A 16,644-nucleotide genomic window follows, 5' to 3' on the forward strand; every position below is an offset into this window, starting at 1 on the left:
TGAGCGCTTCATACATCACAGGTGTTTCAAGGCACATATCTGTGACTGTTGTTTCTATTATTTTATTTCCATGAACAAATGAAAAAAATCAATGGCTTCTTGGATATTTCTTAGGCCTCTAACTTCAGTATTTATAAGACAGAAGTGGATCTGTGGATCTGTGAAGATTACTGTTACCTGATAAACATTTTACTGTCAATCTTTTCATGTCTTTTATTGTATTTTTAAATACAGCAAACCAACAGCAATCTCAGCAATTCAGTGCACTAAATAAAATTTCCCAAAGATATAGACAAACAAATTATAGACATCAATAAAAGATCACAAAATGGACACCCCTTAGAGACCCACTTCACAGAGAGGGGAGGTGGAGGCTCATGCTCTGCTTTTCCAGAACAGTTGAGTTTCTCCTTGCACAGGGGTCATCCCCATCTTCCGTGTGTCCCTCCAATTCCAGTATCTGTGCTGCCGAAGGAAGACTTTTCCAGAACGTTAAGATCTGTCAAAAGCAACCCAGGAAGTTGGCCTCTTCCTTCCTATTTCCCTAAAAACTGCTTATTCTCTGGGGAGCTCTGAGGCCACTGACTGAAGTCCCTTTTGCCTGATCCCCTGATGTAGCTCAACCACAGCAGGGTTCAGTCCAGACCTCTGCCCCTCACACTACACAGAAATGATTTCATGAATCAATAATTGATCTAATTCTCAGCCCAAGCAAAGTCCTCCTTCCCCATATCTTCCCACCCATTAGAATCCCTGCCTGATGCAAGTTGTGGAGGAGGGAACTGAGGCCTCTTCTAGGGCCCTCAAAGTACTCAATTCATGCAGCATTGGGGAAATGAAGCCATTGCTTTGTTTTAGAATAGCATGTTCATTTGTAACAAGTGCATCTTTTTCTGGGCCACAGCCTCAGGAACTGTAGGCTATCTGCAAAAGGCATTCAACAAAGATGTGTCTGCAGCCTGCAACATGGATACAAAACAGATAGACTCTATTTTCTTCATTCTCAGATGGCAGTGTTCAACATAAATGTGGATATTCCTTTTCCTTCTTTGTGCTGATTTCGGCTCACAGCTAGACCAGTTAGGCTCAGCCTGTGAATGAATATAGGGCTGAAGACTCAATCATGGCAACATCTAGGGGGGCAGCTCTCCAGAATGACAGCCCCCCTCACTCAGCCTAATGAGCATCTGGTCCTGTACTCTTCTTACTGTCTTATTCATGTCGTGTGTGTGTGTGTGTGTGTGTGTGCGTGTGTGTGTGTGTGTTCTGCACAGACTGGAGGGAAGAGATAGCTTATAGAACTCTGTCTCCCTTCCCCCACTCCAAATTCTGCAAACAAGGAAAGACACACACTAGTAACCTAAATCACGTTGAACAAAGGAATGAATGAAATAAAATACGTACTTCTGGCTCTGTTCCCAACTCCAGAAAAATAACATGGAGCATATGTCTTCCCAGTGCACTTGCTGAAACGTCTCCATGAGATTCAGATGCTTGCTGCTGAGCCCACAGACCCTCATGCCTCTCCCTCTGTGCTGAGCAGGAAGAAGCCAGGTGTCCTCGACAGACTCCTGTGCCAGGAAGCAAGAGGTGCAGTTTCTGCAGATGTGCCTGCTGACCCTGAGAGAGGGAGGAGAGAACACTGAATACATGAATTTTGAAAAGTATCCCACAAATGCAAAACTGCTGTCATTCCACCACCACCCCACCCCCCAGCACCACCCCTCGCTTCTGGGATGTGGCAGGTGGCGTATCTGTAATTATTGCAGACCACAGATACACATGCACATGTGTACTGTCAAGGCAAATGAAGAACATTGATGCAAGTGTCATCCCAGCCCAGCGTCTGAGTCACAGAGACTAGGACATAGCCACTAAAGCAAGAGATTTTTGTTGCCCCACTTCACCAATCTACCAAGCATACATATGTTTGAATTCCATCGGTGAAGACATACTGATCTCAACTATGACATACTATAAACCACAGTGGCATCTTCCAGAGGGGACCCTGATCCCAGCTCCTCAAAAATCAAGCATTCAGTAGATGCAGAGTGGCCTGATATGAGACAAAGCAAGACATTTGTAGCAGGCACTATTGACATTCTGAGCTGCCTTAGTCACAGTTAACAATGAGCCTGTCAAGCCAAACCTACTATTGAGTTTATGCCAAATGATTGCTTAGGAGTGAGATTGAAAGAGTGATAGGGAAGGTGGATATGAAGTACAGTAGACAGTCAGGGGTTCTGTACCTGAGAAGACACTAAAATTGCAGCAGCAGCACAATGCCATCAAGCTGGTGGTTTTTGCATAAAAGAGAAAGATTTCCTAGGTAACAGGCACCAAGAAAGAGGGATCTTGAAAGAAACTCACTATGAACATCCCAGAAAGACCAAAGGTACTCTGAAGAGAATCTAAATACAGAAGCTAACCAAGAAGACGTCAGGAGAGCAGAAGACCGGTTATGTAATGCCTGGGATTTATACAAAAGCACAACAGAGAGGAATTCAGAGCATTCCAGTAACTGCAACCCACCCAAAGCTTCCCAGAGTAAGTCCAGCTGAATGAATCACCATTGCTGGAACCATGCCCGTGCAGAAAGGGGCATAGAATGGGTTCATGACCACTGCTGGGCACAGCATCACCTTCCAGCCATACATGAGTGGCATCTGAGAAATAAATGTAACACCAGGAGTGATGGAGCATGTCTATGATCCCAGCATTAAGGAGACTGAGGCAGGCGGAAGATCACAGTGATTTTAAGGCCTGCCTTGGCTACACAGTCAGTTCAAGGCCAGCCTAAACTGCAAAGTAAGACCCTGTCTCAAAAAAACAAGAAAGAGGTAATCATTAACATATGTGTTGAAAGTAGGAATTCTATTCTTGAGCTCTGAGTGCTGCTGGCTCCCTTCCACATCTGTAACCATCAGGACCCAAAAGACCTGAGAGCCCTGACATAAGCTCACTGGTGCCAAAGAGGGGAACCATGGACTTAGAGTATGTGAGGTGTGGGCCAGTGAGCACTATTTAATGAGACATGAACTGCAATTATGTCACCACTAAATGACCCTTGTCTTGGGCATCCAGGCCCTGAACTCATGAGTTCACCAGAAAAACTATCTGGCATGAAAATGCCTTGCCACTGCCTTCTAACACTAGTTCTGGATGTATGGGCTTAGCCATTTACTTCTGTTGCTTCCTCATTCCAACCACAGCAAAAAGAAAGAGGGTAAGGGGTCCTGAGACACAGGGACTTCTTGAAATCCTGTACCACCGCACAGAGCATATGTGCCATATTTGAACCCCACTGGTAAGCACAAATGGGTCTTTGCTGCACCACACCCCACAGGGTTGACTAATGCTTATCATGTTCAGACTTGGGGGACAGGAGACAGGACAGCTGAGTGAGTACTGAAGCACATTCACAACCTATAGAAGTCAAAGGTGCCCCGCAGAGGAAAACAGTACACAGAGGAAAAGAGGAGATGGAGCAGGGCCTGTGCCCCATGGAAATTTCAGAGCAATCAGGAAGATTGTACTCATGAGACCAAAAGAATTCAGTGCCACCTGCAAGACCTAACTGCTAGGTGCTTTGTCCGGCTGTACATGAGAGCCACCGAAGAGCTCTTAGAAAACACAGTCAACTTCATTCCGCTCTAAGGTGCTTCAGTTCCACTGAAACCAAGTATGGTACAGGTGATGGCATCATGTAAAAGCTATCTGGACGGCTGGGGATTTAGCTCAGTGGCATAGCGCCTGCCTGGCAAGTGCAAGGTTGTGAGTTCAATTCCCGGTACCGGAAAAAAACCAAAAAAAAAAAAAGCTATCTGGGTATTTTTGATGTGCAGCCACAGTTGAGCCATTATTCCAGCTACAGAACCGGTAAGAGCCTGGAGCAGAGGGGAACCCTGAGAGCAGTAGTAGTGAAGGAAAGCTTCCCCAAAGGCTGGGTAGGGAAGGAAAAGAGAACCTGGATTGCAGGGAAATATGGGACAAACATCAAGAACCAAGAATGTGCCTTCCCGTGGAGGCCTGGATACCAAGCACAATGACACCAACTTGATCTGGTAGACAGGAGGGAGAATGAGTCCCCAGGACAGGTAGGAGCACCAGCATAGACACAACCTTTCCATTCACAGGGTGCAGATCCTTTCAACAACAATGTGAGGTAGGCAACCAGCAAAACATAAACATATCCATTTTACAACAAGGAAATGTAGACTTAGAGTTTGAGTGACTGGGTAAGAATGGTGTTTTCAAGACATCAGCCCAGTGATAGCATGCAGTGTGAATTACAGTGTGGGAGAGAGACTTCCAGGAGGTCCCTTAAAGACTGATACCTTCCTGTAAATGGGAGGTAATATCAGTTCATGGCATGGCAAAGGCCTTGGAAAACACAGGAGAGAGAAGAGCTAAGAGCCACCTTCCTGCTATGTATCCCTTTATTTGCGTTTGGTGCCTGAGCACCACTGTTTAACACAGTAGGTTAAAGATGGAGCAGCTCTGTTTGCATTAAGATCTGAGGAGGCTGCAGAACAGAGAGGATGGATATACTGAGCAGATGGGCCTGAGAACTTGGTCTTCCAGCAAGGGGAGCCCTCCTACACACACTAATTTTAAGGATGGAGGAAGCTTTTTTCCAAGTGCAGGGAGCTCTGTGACTGAAATACATTGGTTCCTCCACATCTCCCATTACTCATTTTGTTGGCAATTTGAGACAAATAAAGAGATGCTCTGATTTCACTACCTACATAGGCCAGCCAGTCCATGAAGAGCAGGAGTTCTCCCAAAACTCTGACCTGGATGCACTTCTTCCATGCAAAGCCTTGCCCATTTCAGTACTATCTGGAAGGGTTGGATCAAGCTGCCTAATTTTAGAGCTTCCTACTGACAAGTCCAATCAGTTAACAGAACTGAACCTGCCACGTCCAACTTAACTATAAGTGGGGAAGCATTTGGAGTTCACTCACACTCTTAAATTTGTTACTTATTCAGAACTGAGGAAGACAAGGAATTCTATTCATAGGTCCTTTCTCAGGCACCCTAAGATTTGATATCTTTGGAGCATGAAAACAAATTGATTGTTTGCCTGAACCCCTTGACACTGGCTGCCCCCAGATGGGTTTTCCCTTCTGTAGCCATGTAAGGGGAAAGACTGCTAATGATCTTCCCAAAGCCCAGCAGGTTAATCAGTCCACCCTTGTGAGCAATAGGTGAAGCTGCTCTGGATTCCATTCTGGGAAATACCATCATGGCACCAGACAGTCCACATTTTTCAAGCATCTTGTTTAGTTACAGATGGTTGTGTCCACCACACACTGTTATCCAGGCAGTCCAATAAATGATCGGCAAGCTCTGTCCTGTGATGCTTATAGCTCTGAGAAAGTACAGAAACACAGACAAATATTTTAATATTCTTTACCTTGTTAAACAGCCTAACAAGCTGGCTGATTACACAGTATACCTTTCCAAGGCAAAAATGGCATAAAGGTTTGATTTTGTTCTTAGGAGAGATGATTTTACAACTCTAGTTCCTGCAATAAGGCTTAAAGTCTATGCCTTTGAGGGGGAACCAAGGACTGATACTCGTTCTCTCTTCTCCACAGGTCATGAGATTTAATGATTAAGATTTTCACAATATCTTGGACTGAGTTGACCTTTATCATCCAGAGGCTGCAGCTAAACTACCTGCTGGTTCCTGAAAACGTGTCCTCCCCACATTGGGTCAGAAGTTCCTAGATCAATACTGCTTCCATTTACCCACTACTCTCAGGTCACTTTCTGTCCTAAGAAGATGTGGAATTGGTGCACACGTTCTGCCCAAAATGCAGTTAAGTGATGTCATGGGTAAAGAAATCTGCATTCTTTGTTTTTATGACTTTTTAAAACAATTTTTACTTTCAACATTTGTTTCACTAATTTGGCTCCCAATTTCCAAGCCCTCTCCCCTTTATTATCCTGCTCTGAGGATATTTAAGTAAACTTAGCTGTGATCCACTGTTGTCGGTTTGCTGGTTTCCTGTCCTTCTCTTCCTGCTCCTTCCCTCCAGGACACTTGAATTGTGGTAGGAATCGCTCCTAACTGGACATGTGTTCCAGAAAGGGTGGCACCAGAACCTAAGTGACCATCCCCTGGGTTGGGGAGATTCTTCAGATGCTCAGCGCTAGGAGCAGATAGGAGGGTTGGGTCCTGCTTCCCACTTCCCTACACATAGTGGGCTCCCAGAGAGAGCGGGGACATAGCAAAAGGATGGGGGAGATGTTATTGCTTCTTGGGTTCAGAGCATTTTGCCAACACAATTGTACCTAACTTTCCTCCCTTTGTCTCTTTTTCCAAGGAGACATCTGTCAACGTCAAAGTGTCTTGCCTTCTTCAGGAAGCCTTCCCTCACTATACTTGCTAGGAGTAATCACCCCTTGAAGAATAACACCCAATCCAGCGAAGAAGCATCTATCCCTCAAGACAATACCAGTATCTGACTTTGTTGTTTAAAGATTTTTTTCAGACACAAACAATAGTAGTCAGAATAAAAGAAATACAATTTTTAAAGAAAGAACAGAAGCAACATGAAGTCCAAACTATGGTGCTTTCAAGTGAAAATGCAGCACTAGAAATGGCCAAGAGTCATGGAAGGACTTCAGGGTTCATGTAGTGCTGACTCTTTTCATAAATAAGTTCTCAAACAATCCATCTCTAACAAGACCCCCAGACAGGTCCTACAAGAAACCATGTAGAGGCAGGAAATAGAGTTCTTCTCCCCAACTTATTTTTGGAATGCCTCCGAAAGTCAAAAATAATTTCTTAGTTTGATCTGTAGTCTATTTCTTTATGTGACATGTGGAGTGATATCATTAACATGAACTGTTCCATTCATTATTTCATATCATCTATCAGTGTACAACCTCAGTACACTATCAGATTCTACCTATCAGCCATCCGCCCAGCTAGCTAGCTATCATCTATCTATCATAAGCACTCAACCAGCTGAACAGAGTTCCAACAAGACAAGTCCTCTTTATTCATTCATTCACTCAACACTCTGTTTAGAGAATATTCAACACACCAGGGGTTGTTTCTGAGGCCACATGTACAGCTAGGGACAACACAGCAAAATACTTCACCTCAAGGAGCCTGTGCTCTAACATGGGAGGCAGACTAAGAAAAGGTAGTAAACATATACACAAGATGAGGTGGTGATACTTGCTCTGAAGAAGATAAAGTTGTATCAAAGCATAGGCAGGGAACAAGGGTCTGAGGAGGTGACATGTGGGCAGCAGCCTAAATGAAGCAGAGAGCTGAGACATGTTAATATCTTCACAGAGAAGCTCCTAGGGCAAGGAACACCTCCTCCAGGGATGAGGTACAGGTTTACCTGATGCATTAAGTGAACAAGGCCAAGGTCATAGCAGTTGGATAGTAGTGAGCAAAGGAGGAAAGGAAGAAAGGAGGTCAGGGTGCGACAGAGCTGATGGGGAGAAGCTGTAGATGATGGTGAGTATGTTGGCTGTGTTCTCGGCTGGTTAGGAAGATACTGAAGGACTTTGAGAAAATCCATGGTCTGATGTTAGTTTTTTTAGTGCTCACACTGGCTGCTGTGGAGAACAGAACAGATTGTGCAGGGCCAGGAGTGGAAGCTGGGAGCCCCAGCAAGAGTCCCTCTTGCTGCTTCCTGCTGCTTCCTGCTGCTTCCTGTGTGTTGTCTTCACAGCTAGATGGCAACCTGTTCCAGGGCAGATTGTTCCAGTCCATCTGCAAATCTCACAACTGAGCTCCAAGGAACCTTCTAAAGCCTGAAACATCTCCTGTATTCCCCCCTGAAACATCTCCTGTATTCCTCCCTTCCTTTGTGCCCAACCAAATACACCCACACCTGTCACTTTGCTGGCTCCTTGCCCTTCCCCAAACATTCACTCGGCCTGCTCTATGGTCAAATCCTGTTCAGATGGTGCTAGCAGACTAGTTAAATAATCGTGTACACTGGTTCTCACTAAGATGTAAATGGCAGGTGTAAGCTCAATGCCTGTCTGGGAACATTTCTTCCATGCCTTTTCCAAAAGAATGGATCTCTAGAAATATTTCAGAAACCACAACAGACTGTGCACAAACTATTGGCAGGATGTTAGGCCCTTCATAAAATTGCAGGAGAAAAATGAGTCTACAGATTTTAACTTCGCCATTATTTCAAGTTCTTCCAGTGCTTAGGATGGCAAAACCCTAAGAAACTATCTCATTACAGCAGATCATTTTACAGGTGAGGGAACTGAGACCCCTCACCTTAGAAGACTTTGGCAGAAAAACTATTGGCTTGGATCATCCTGAAGTGTGAAGATTGTAAATACTTTGGGAATAGCTGGAATGGTATTAATAATTTTCATTACCACTCTAGGTGCCTCTTCCCCATCTGTGCCAACCTCTTCCTATTTGTGGAATCCATACCCTATAACTGAGAATTAAGATGGCTTCTAGGGTCAGGTCCCTGAGGCCTGAGAAAATACAACCCTACAGACCTGCAATTTGAATCCTACCCAGTGGATCCATCCCAGAAAGGCGAGGGGGTCTGGATAGGAAAACATCACTAATGCTGAGCACTGATCCCTAACACCAATCATTGACAAGGTCGTCCACACTGTGTTACCTGGAGACATTTAAGAAAAAACACACTTACTCACAAAAGCAGTTGAAAGAAGGGGTGTTTCTTTACTTGCTCAGGGACACTTTGGGTGCTGGCTTGTCAGAGGACCTCTGTCACCTCCCAGAATCTTGTCCCTCCAGGACACTCAGAAGAAGAAGAAGTAAGATCCTGTAGTCTGCAGCTTGAAGAATGGTGGCACTAATGAAGCAGCAGATTAAATATTTTTGTGATTCCATAAGCAGAAAACAAACTGCTTGATGAATGACAGGCACTGCACAGATGCTACCTATTAAATAATTAAAATAAAGTAGAAATTAAAAATAAACAGTGGGAAATGATTTGAAACACACAGAACCAAAGGAAGCAGAAAGAGTAACTTGGGAATGATGAAGTGAGTAAAATTAGATCTAAGTCATTTCTAAACTCAGTTGTGTCTGGATTAACTGGATGTCTTTCTCCCATTGTAGGTATGAAATAAACAACATCTGAAGCTGAGAAACCCTGCAAGCAAATGCAATCCTGATGTAAAAACTACACTGTAAATTCAGATGGGCAGGTAAGTGCCAAGAATTTCCAGATAAAGACAAGGTAGACTGGTATAAAGTGAAGAACAATGGAAGGGAAATGAAAATAGAATTTGTAATGGTCAGTGTATGCTGCATAACAATCATACAACCTTAGTAACCCAGAACAATAAATATTTATTTCTTTCAGATTTGTGGATCAGTTATGAATTTATAGACCTATAATCAGATCAGTTAGGTGGCTTTGCTTCAAGCTGCAGATCAGACCATGCCTGGTATGTCTCACCTGAAGTCTGAGCTCTGGTCTATTTAATGTGAGCATCTGGGACCAAAGCTAAAATGGCAGCAGCAATCCAAGGGAAACTTGGTTCATGATAATAGCAGAAAATTCAAAAAAGTGAATGGAAACACAGTCTCTCCACTGCCACTTCTACTTGCACTTTACCAGCAAGGTCACTCTCAAGGGGATGGGAAAATATATTTCCCCAGCTCTGCCAGCTGGTGCCACTGAGTCACCTGAGCAGGGCACAGATGTGTCATGCTGGTGTGGATAAACTACAGAACTGCAAACAATGACTCTACCTCCCACAGGTTTTATTTAACATGATACTTTCTAAGAAAATTGCCACTAGGGTCCTTCAAAATAATGATCTAGACTACAGTGAAGCAAGCAAAGGCCCTCAGGTCACAGGCATCCCACCACCTTACTTTATATGTCCTGCAAATTAAAAATGGTTTTTATACTTTTAAATCACAGAGCAGATGGAGCCAAGACAAGAATGAAATTTTGTAACACATGAAAACTACCTGAAACTACAATACCAATGTCTATAAAAAAATTTATTTTATCATAGCTAGTCATTCGTTTTTATATTATCTGTGCTACTTTTGCACTATACTGATCTGCAACATTCATATGACCTCCAAAGCCCAATGTGTTACCTACCTGAAATTTTAAAAAATATTTGTTGACATTTGGTTTAAACCGCTGCTGTCCAATAGTCAAAGAATATGCAACACATACGTAATTTAAAATTTCCCAGTAGGCATATTTAAAAGGTCAAATGAAACAATAAAAATAATTACAATAAAATAACTATTCAGCCAAATGTAGCCAAAGTAGTACACTTCAAAAAATATCAATGAGATATTTTACATTCTTTTTTCATGTAAGTCTTTAAAATCTGGGGTACATTTTATGCTTCTAGAACATCTCACTTCAAGACTAATCACATTTTAAGTGCTCAATAGCCATATGTGACTAGTGAGACCATATTGGAAAATACAAATGTAGGACATATTTATCCTCTCTTTGAGAAACCTAATCCTGGATTTGTTGGTTGTTTTTTTTTTTTCAAATCCCTTCTAAAGCTAACTTATTTCAAATTATCTCTCAGTTTGAATGGTTATAGAATATATATATATCCACAGCCAACATTATGTTTTCTTGTGCCTTGAGAAGAGCCCTACTCAGAGCAGATGCTCCAAAATATTTGTTGAATAAATAAATGCATGGATGAATTGTGCCCTTGTTCATGCCGTTTCTGGAGTCGTTCTTTCTCTGTTCCCTGTAACTGATGCCTGTCCCTCCAGCTAAACAGTCTGCTCCTTAAGTAAAATGACCAAGCTTCTCTTGTTGGGCCTTCCCTCCTGCAGACAGAACTATGAACTGGGAAATACTTTTAATAACTACAGGAAGGCACTGACAAAGAATCAAAAATAAGAAGAAATGTGAGAGAAGACAGCCGTGGGAAGAAAATAACGGCACTGGGTTTTTTCCCACATATATATATATATATATATATATATATTTTAACCTAAAGACTGGCTCCTGTCAGCCACAAAATGGTGCAGCTGAAACCTCATAGGAATTTCATAGTCTTACTAACTTGGGGAACCAGAGGACAAATTTCAGGGTGCCCACATCAGCTAGAAAGAGGAGCAAGGGGTAATGCAAAAGGAAATGAGTCAAGAATGAGTAGCCCTGTATTCTGCATATAAAGTCTCCACAGATCTCTGGTTGTACTTTTGAACTGTGTGGAACAGATCTGCACAAATCCAGCTGAGGCTAAAAGAAGAGAACTCTGCTTCTGCCTGCAATACTGGAGATGGAGTTTAGGATTTTAGTCTAGCAAGTTAAATGTCTTACTCTAAAAAATGCATACATATTTAAAAAGAAACTTTCCTGAGAAATATAAAAGAATAATCTACCCCAAAGCATGTAGAATATCCTAGATACAAGCTAAAATGATTAGACATATTTAAAAGCAGCAAAATAGAGGCTGACCCTGAAATAACACAGAAGTTGACTTTAAGAAAAAAAATTATTTTGAATCAGCTGTTATAAATGTTTTTTAGATGCTTGAGGACATAAAAGAAAATCTTTAACAAGTAATTAAAAACATAGAAGTCTCTCCACAAAGAAAAGAAAACCCTAAAAAAAATCAAATGGAATCATAAATTAAAATTACCTGAAATAAATAGATATTCCTTGACTTAGGATGGGGTTATATCTTAGTACACCCATTGCAAATTGAAACCATGAACTGAAAATGCATGTAGCATACACAGCCTACGCAGCCTCACAATCTGCAGCACAAGGTAGTGCAGCGCAGTGGTCATCTCCTCTCCTGGTCATGTGGCTGACTGAGCTCTGTCGCTAACTGCTGCTGCTGCTGCCCAGCGTCATCGTAGAGAATGGAACCATGTGTCACCAGCCAGAAAATAGAGTAAAAGGCATAATGCAAAGACCAGTTGCTGCTGAATGACTGCATATGCCTCTCACACTATCATAAATTCAAAAAAAAATCACAAGTCTAATGGTAAGTCGGGGACTGTCTGCAGTGACTGGATGGAGATAACATAGTGGCCTGAGTAGAAAACCCTACAGAATCTGCCAGAAAAACTGACTAAAACAATCTGTTACAATATCTTTCAAAGTCAATTATATTTTAATTACTAGCAATATGTAATCAGAAATCTAAATTTTTTAAAATATATATAATTTATAACAGCCACTCACCTTCCACATGAACCTGAGAGTGGTTTTACAACAGACCAACAGCTCCAAGGGCAAAAATGGTGTTTTAAACTGTGGGTGCAAAGTAAGATAAGGGCTCTGAAGTCATCTGGTCAGCTTGCAAAGTAAGATAAGGGCTCTGAAGTCATCTGGTCAGCTTTACTCTTGAGCGAAGTGAAGCTTCATCTATACAACTGAATCCTTCACCCATACAAACGAGTGCCCCAGTGAATCCTCTGTTCTAAAAGGGACCCAAAGCTATACAACACATCTGGAAATAGCCAGTCATTTTTCAAAAGTGCCTGCCCATGCACAGGGTCCTGACTTCCTCAAAACCACTATGGGCAGTTTTTTAAATGATGGCTTCCCAGCTTTCTCCTGTAATAATTCAGATTGCCTAGGCATAAGATCAGTTCTTCAAAAATCTGCATTTGTAGCTCCACACCAGAAAAACTAAATCAGTGTTACCTAGGGAGAGGTGTGGGAACTGGGGGTCTTTCTTTAAAATTTCCAAACACTTCTGTATAGCGTGGTTGAAAAGTATTGGAGTATTCTGCTTTCCAACCCAAATCTCCATTTGCTACCTGTCTGTCTCCCCCTGTCCTGCCCCCTGCAACTACCAGAGGATCCAGGAATCCTTCTGAAGGCACCTGTTCAGTATTTGAAGAGTAAAACCCACCATCTTCCCTTAAGTCATTTCTTTTCAACACTAAAAAGAACACACAACAAGAAAAGGGAATGATTTGCCTGCTAGGAGCCTCCAGAAATTAGTCTCAAAATAGTATTTGCTTGAGGGACTTCTTTGTTGTTATTCAAAAACAAAGCGTTGAAAGTATAGGGAAAATTCAAATTGATTTGTTTTGCCCATGTATCCATGTATTGGAAATGCAGAAGGATGTCTTTTGGCAGAGTCAGTTTTGTTTTGGCAAGTGACCCAGCAGAAAATCAAAGATGGAAGTGCTTCTGGGGATCCATGACCTGCCCCCAAGTAAGACTCTCCTTTGATGGGTGCTGGCCTCTGGCTCTTCTTGCCAGGGGAAGGGTTCTGTCCTTCAAGAGGCAGCCTCCCTGCAGAGCTGCTGTGCCACAAGACAAGGCATCCATCTTCATTAGGTCCTGGGCTCTGGATCTGGGAGAGGGGATCATCCAGAGATTGGAGTAGGAAGCTGAGAAGGAGAGGCCCCTGAGTATGAATCTCATCCATCAGTTGGAGACCTGGCCTGTAAAAACTAGCTGCTACAGGGAAGGGAACTCTTGGAAGGTGTGGTTACCTGGGGGCAGCAGCAGAAATCGCCATGGCACTGTGTGAAAAGCAGACTTTGTACCTTATATTTGATTTATCTTTCCATTGGTCCAAGATTAGCCCAATCATTTCAAGTGCACCAAGGAAGACAGGTTTCCCCAGTGGACCTTCCTGGGTGTGCTGACCACATTTCCTTAGGACAAGTTTGATGCTTAGCAGGGGCTTAATACCAAGTGTTGGAGAAATAAAGAAGGATATCAAAGTAAACCATCAAACATAAATCATGTTTATTTATTCTGGGTGAATATGGTACAAGAAGGCTGTGCCTCAGAATTGTACTGTTAAACCAAAAAAAAACGGAAGGAAATGGACAAGTTCAAAAATCCTGATGCAAATAGAGCATCTTAAATCCAAAATTCTTTCTCATGCTTTATTTCAACTTACCTCAGAAAGTCCAGCTCTCTGGAGAAGGTAAATACTATAGTCCCATGTTACAGGTAGGAACTTTGGGGTTCTATATGTATTTTACTGTGCAAAGTCATGCCAGAACTCAGGCTGCAGCCCTCCAGTTTCTCTGGAGCCTCTTTCCAAAAGATGAGGCCACTACATAGTGAGGCACAGCAAGACCCAAGGGCTCCATGTCCTCAGTGCTGCTCAGTGCCTGTTCTAATAGCACTACTCTTCCTGTGATTAACATGGCTTAGTTTCTCAGAACTACCAGGATCTAACCTAAATGGAGGAGCACTATAAAGGAGACAGCCTGGCACCTCCCACTGCCATCAGAAAATCTCATCCAAGACTTCTGGATTGAAGGGCCTCACACCGAGACTCATACATACAAAGGCCTCCCTCTTTGTTTTGGGGTCAAGGACAAGAGATTCAGGAATGCATATTGAAGAAAGGGGCAGTCCTTCTGTATGGGGCAAGGAACAAAGGTTCTTGAACCCCAGCAAGATTTGTTAACAGAGACTGGACGGAGAAGGAAGGGTACCAGCTTAAGAAACCAGGAAAAAAGAGAGGCATAAAACTATCAAGGACGTGAGGTCATGAGTTTGTTTCCCCTGCCCAAAAAAAAACTATCAAGGAAATAACTCAGTCCCTTTGCATCCCACCAAGCTCAGGGAAATTGAAGCTGGGAACATATTACAGCTTCTTATAGCCATGCACCCACTTCTGTGCCTGTGAATTTTACCTGTCTGATCCCTGCAGCTTCAGAGTGAAAGATCTCAGATACAAGCCAAGAGAGAGAGGTGAGAGATGAAGAAGGAAGCTGACATGGGACCCGGAAGGAGGGCCCGGACCAAAGGAGCTGGAGCATGACAGAGGGAGCAGACCTAGCCCAAGGGTGCAGCGGGTGGCCATGGACAGTCTCACAGGCCTCTTACTGGCCAACATGGTGACCTCGTACAAATTAGCAAAGAAACAAATCAGGCCTTGCTTTCTCAAGACCCTTTATGGCCATCTGCTGGAAATTCTTATAATGGTGATGTAAACTTAGGACAATTGTGATGGTGACTATAGTGGCTGTATTTCTCCCTGGAGTTGCACAGACACATTGCACTACCAAGAGTGGAGGCCTGCCCCTTGGGGTCCAGGGCAGTGTCAGTCAGGCACAGCTCCAGTATTAACTAGGGGGACAGTACCCGGAGCCAGAAGATTCAGACTCTCTAGTCCGTGAGCGGGTGAGGAAAGCTTGGCACACAAGGATGGAGAGGAAAGGGTATTGGGATGGTGACCTGCATGACCTGGAATTCTGAAGTCTTCATCCCTGCTCGCCCTGGGGCTTGCAGGCTCCCCTTCCAGCCTGGCCTGCTGTTACAGACCCACATCCATGGCTCATGCTGAGCTTCACAGCAAAGCAGAGATGGGCAGACAGGACGCTTCATCTGGATAAAAGATTCAGGGTAGGGAGCGGATCTGGGGTTCTCCTGACCTAGACTCCTGGTTTGAAGATGGTCACATTACACTGAGGCAGAGGACCTTGTCTTCCCACTGATAAGGAGCAAGGATAGTGTCAGAGCTCTTAGCTTCCAGCCAAGGCTTATCCCTGAAAACTGCAATGGGGGTGGGGGAGCAGGACACCAGGCATCTTTGCTCCAGGAGAGCCGTCAGGTATGTTTCAAGGTCACAGGACCCATGAGCAGAACCTGACACCCATGGGTGACTACTAACACACACATAATCACACACACACACACACACACACACACACACATAAAAACCACGTGTAGGCACATGCACTTGCCAGCCTATACATACATATAAAATACATGCAGGCAGAAACTGAGAAGCCAGACCCAAACAGCAAACAAGCACACACAAATACACGCCACACATGATTGCACAGGCTGGTTAAAATAGTAACAGCTCCTATTTATCGAGTTTCTTCAATGTGCAGTCTCTGTACTGGGTAATTTGTATTCATTATCTCATTATCCTCCTGACAAGCACACTTGTTAGCCTCACTTCACAGATAGGAAACCCAGGATTGAGGAGATAAGTAACACACCAACAATCTCACTCCTGCTGTACAGCCTGCTTCCAAAGTCCATGTTCTCCCAATCACACCTCGATGTCTCATGAATGGACATGTTTCCATGAGGACACTGTGTTATGTTAGTACCAATAACAATAGGCTAGAAATTAGAAATAATGGTGATGAGGGTGATGATGGTGGTGGTGGTGGTGGTAGCTGAGTTTTTAAGGTACTGTTCTGAGCCACTCATTATTCTAAGACTTCAGGAATTAAACCATCTATCGCATCCTCACCATAATATCGTGAATTAAGTCCTATTTTATAGAGAAGAAAACAGTCACCTGAGAAGCTCAGGTCAATCTCCAAAGGCGTCCAGCTGGTCGGCGGAAAGTGCCTAGATGGGAGCTCCGTCCTAGGCCCTCAACCAGATCCATTATCAGGAAGAAGCTGTGGTCACCCAGCCTGGGCTCTAGATTCTGCTCTGACCCCTTCTATCCTTCCATGTGGGGGTGACGGTGGAGGTGGGGGAGAGGGTGGAGTGCCCTCCACAGGCCTCTGTCCTTGGCCCCTGCTCACCTTGCTGAACTTGCAGCAACAATTGGCCAGTTCAGAGGCAGAGCCTCAAGTCTTCTGGGAAGGGAGCAGGGAAGACGGACAGCAACTCTGGCCTGCGCGGCTGAGTGTCCCCAGGGAAGGGAGGGGAATCAGCGCTGCCTGTGTAACACCGGAGAGCTTTGGCTCCCCAGAGCACA

At 43.7% G+C, this 16,644-nt stretch overlaps 1 long non-coding RNA gene across 1 annotated transcript; it reads right to left on the reverse strand.

The window, feature by feature from the left end:
- Positions 1–416: 416 nt before the first annotated feature.
- LOC106150245 lies at positions 417–8,906 on the reverse strand. Its single transcript, XR_001236957.1, has 3 exons — positions 8,664–8,906; positions 1,405–1,620; positions 417–499 (listed from the first exon to the last, which is right to left on the reverse strand). It is a non-coding gene; the product is annotated as an uncharacterized LOC106150245 (long non-coding RNA).
- Between the last annotated feature and the right edge of the window lie 7,738 nt (positions 8,907–16,644).

This window comes from Chinchilla lanigera, unplaced genomic scaffold (assembly GCF_000276665.1).
Source record: "Chinchilla lanigera isolate Chin_1 unplaced genomic scaffold, ChiLan1.0 scaffold00068, whole genome shotgun sequence".
NCBI classification, from domain to species: domain Eukaryota; kingdom Metazoa; phylum Chordata; class Mammalia; order Rodentia; family Chinchillidae; genus Chinchilla; species Chinchilla lanigera.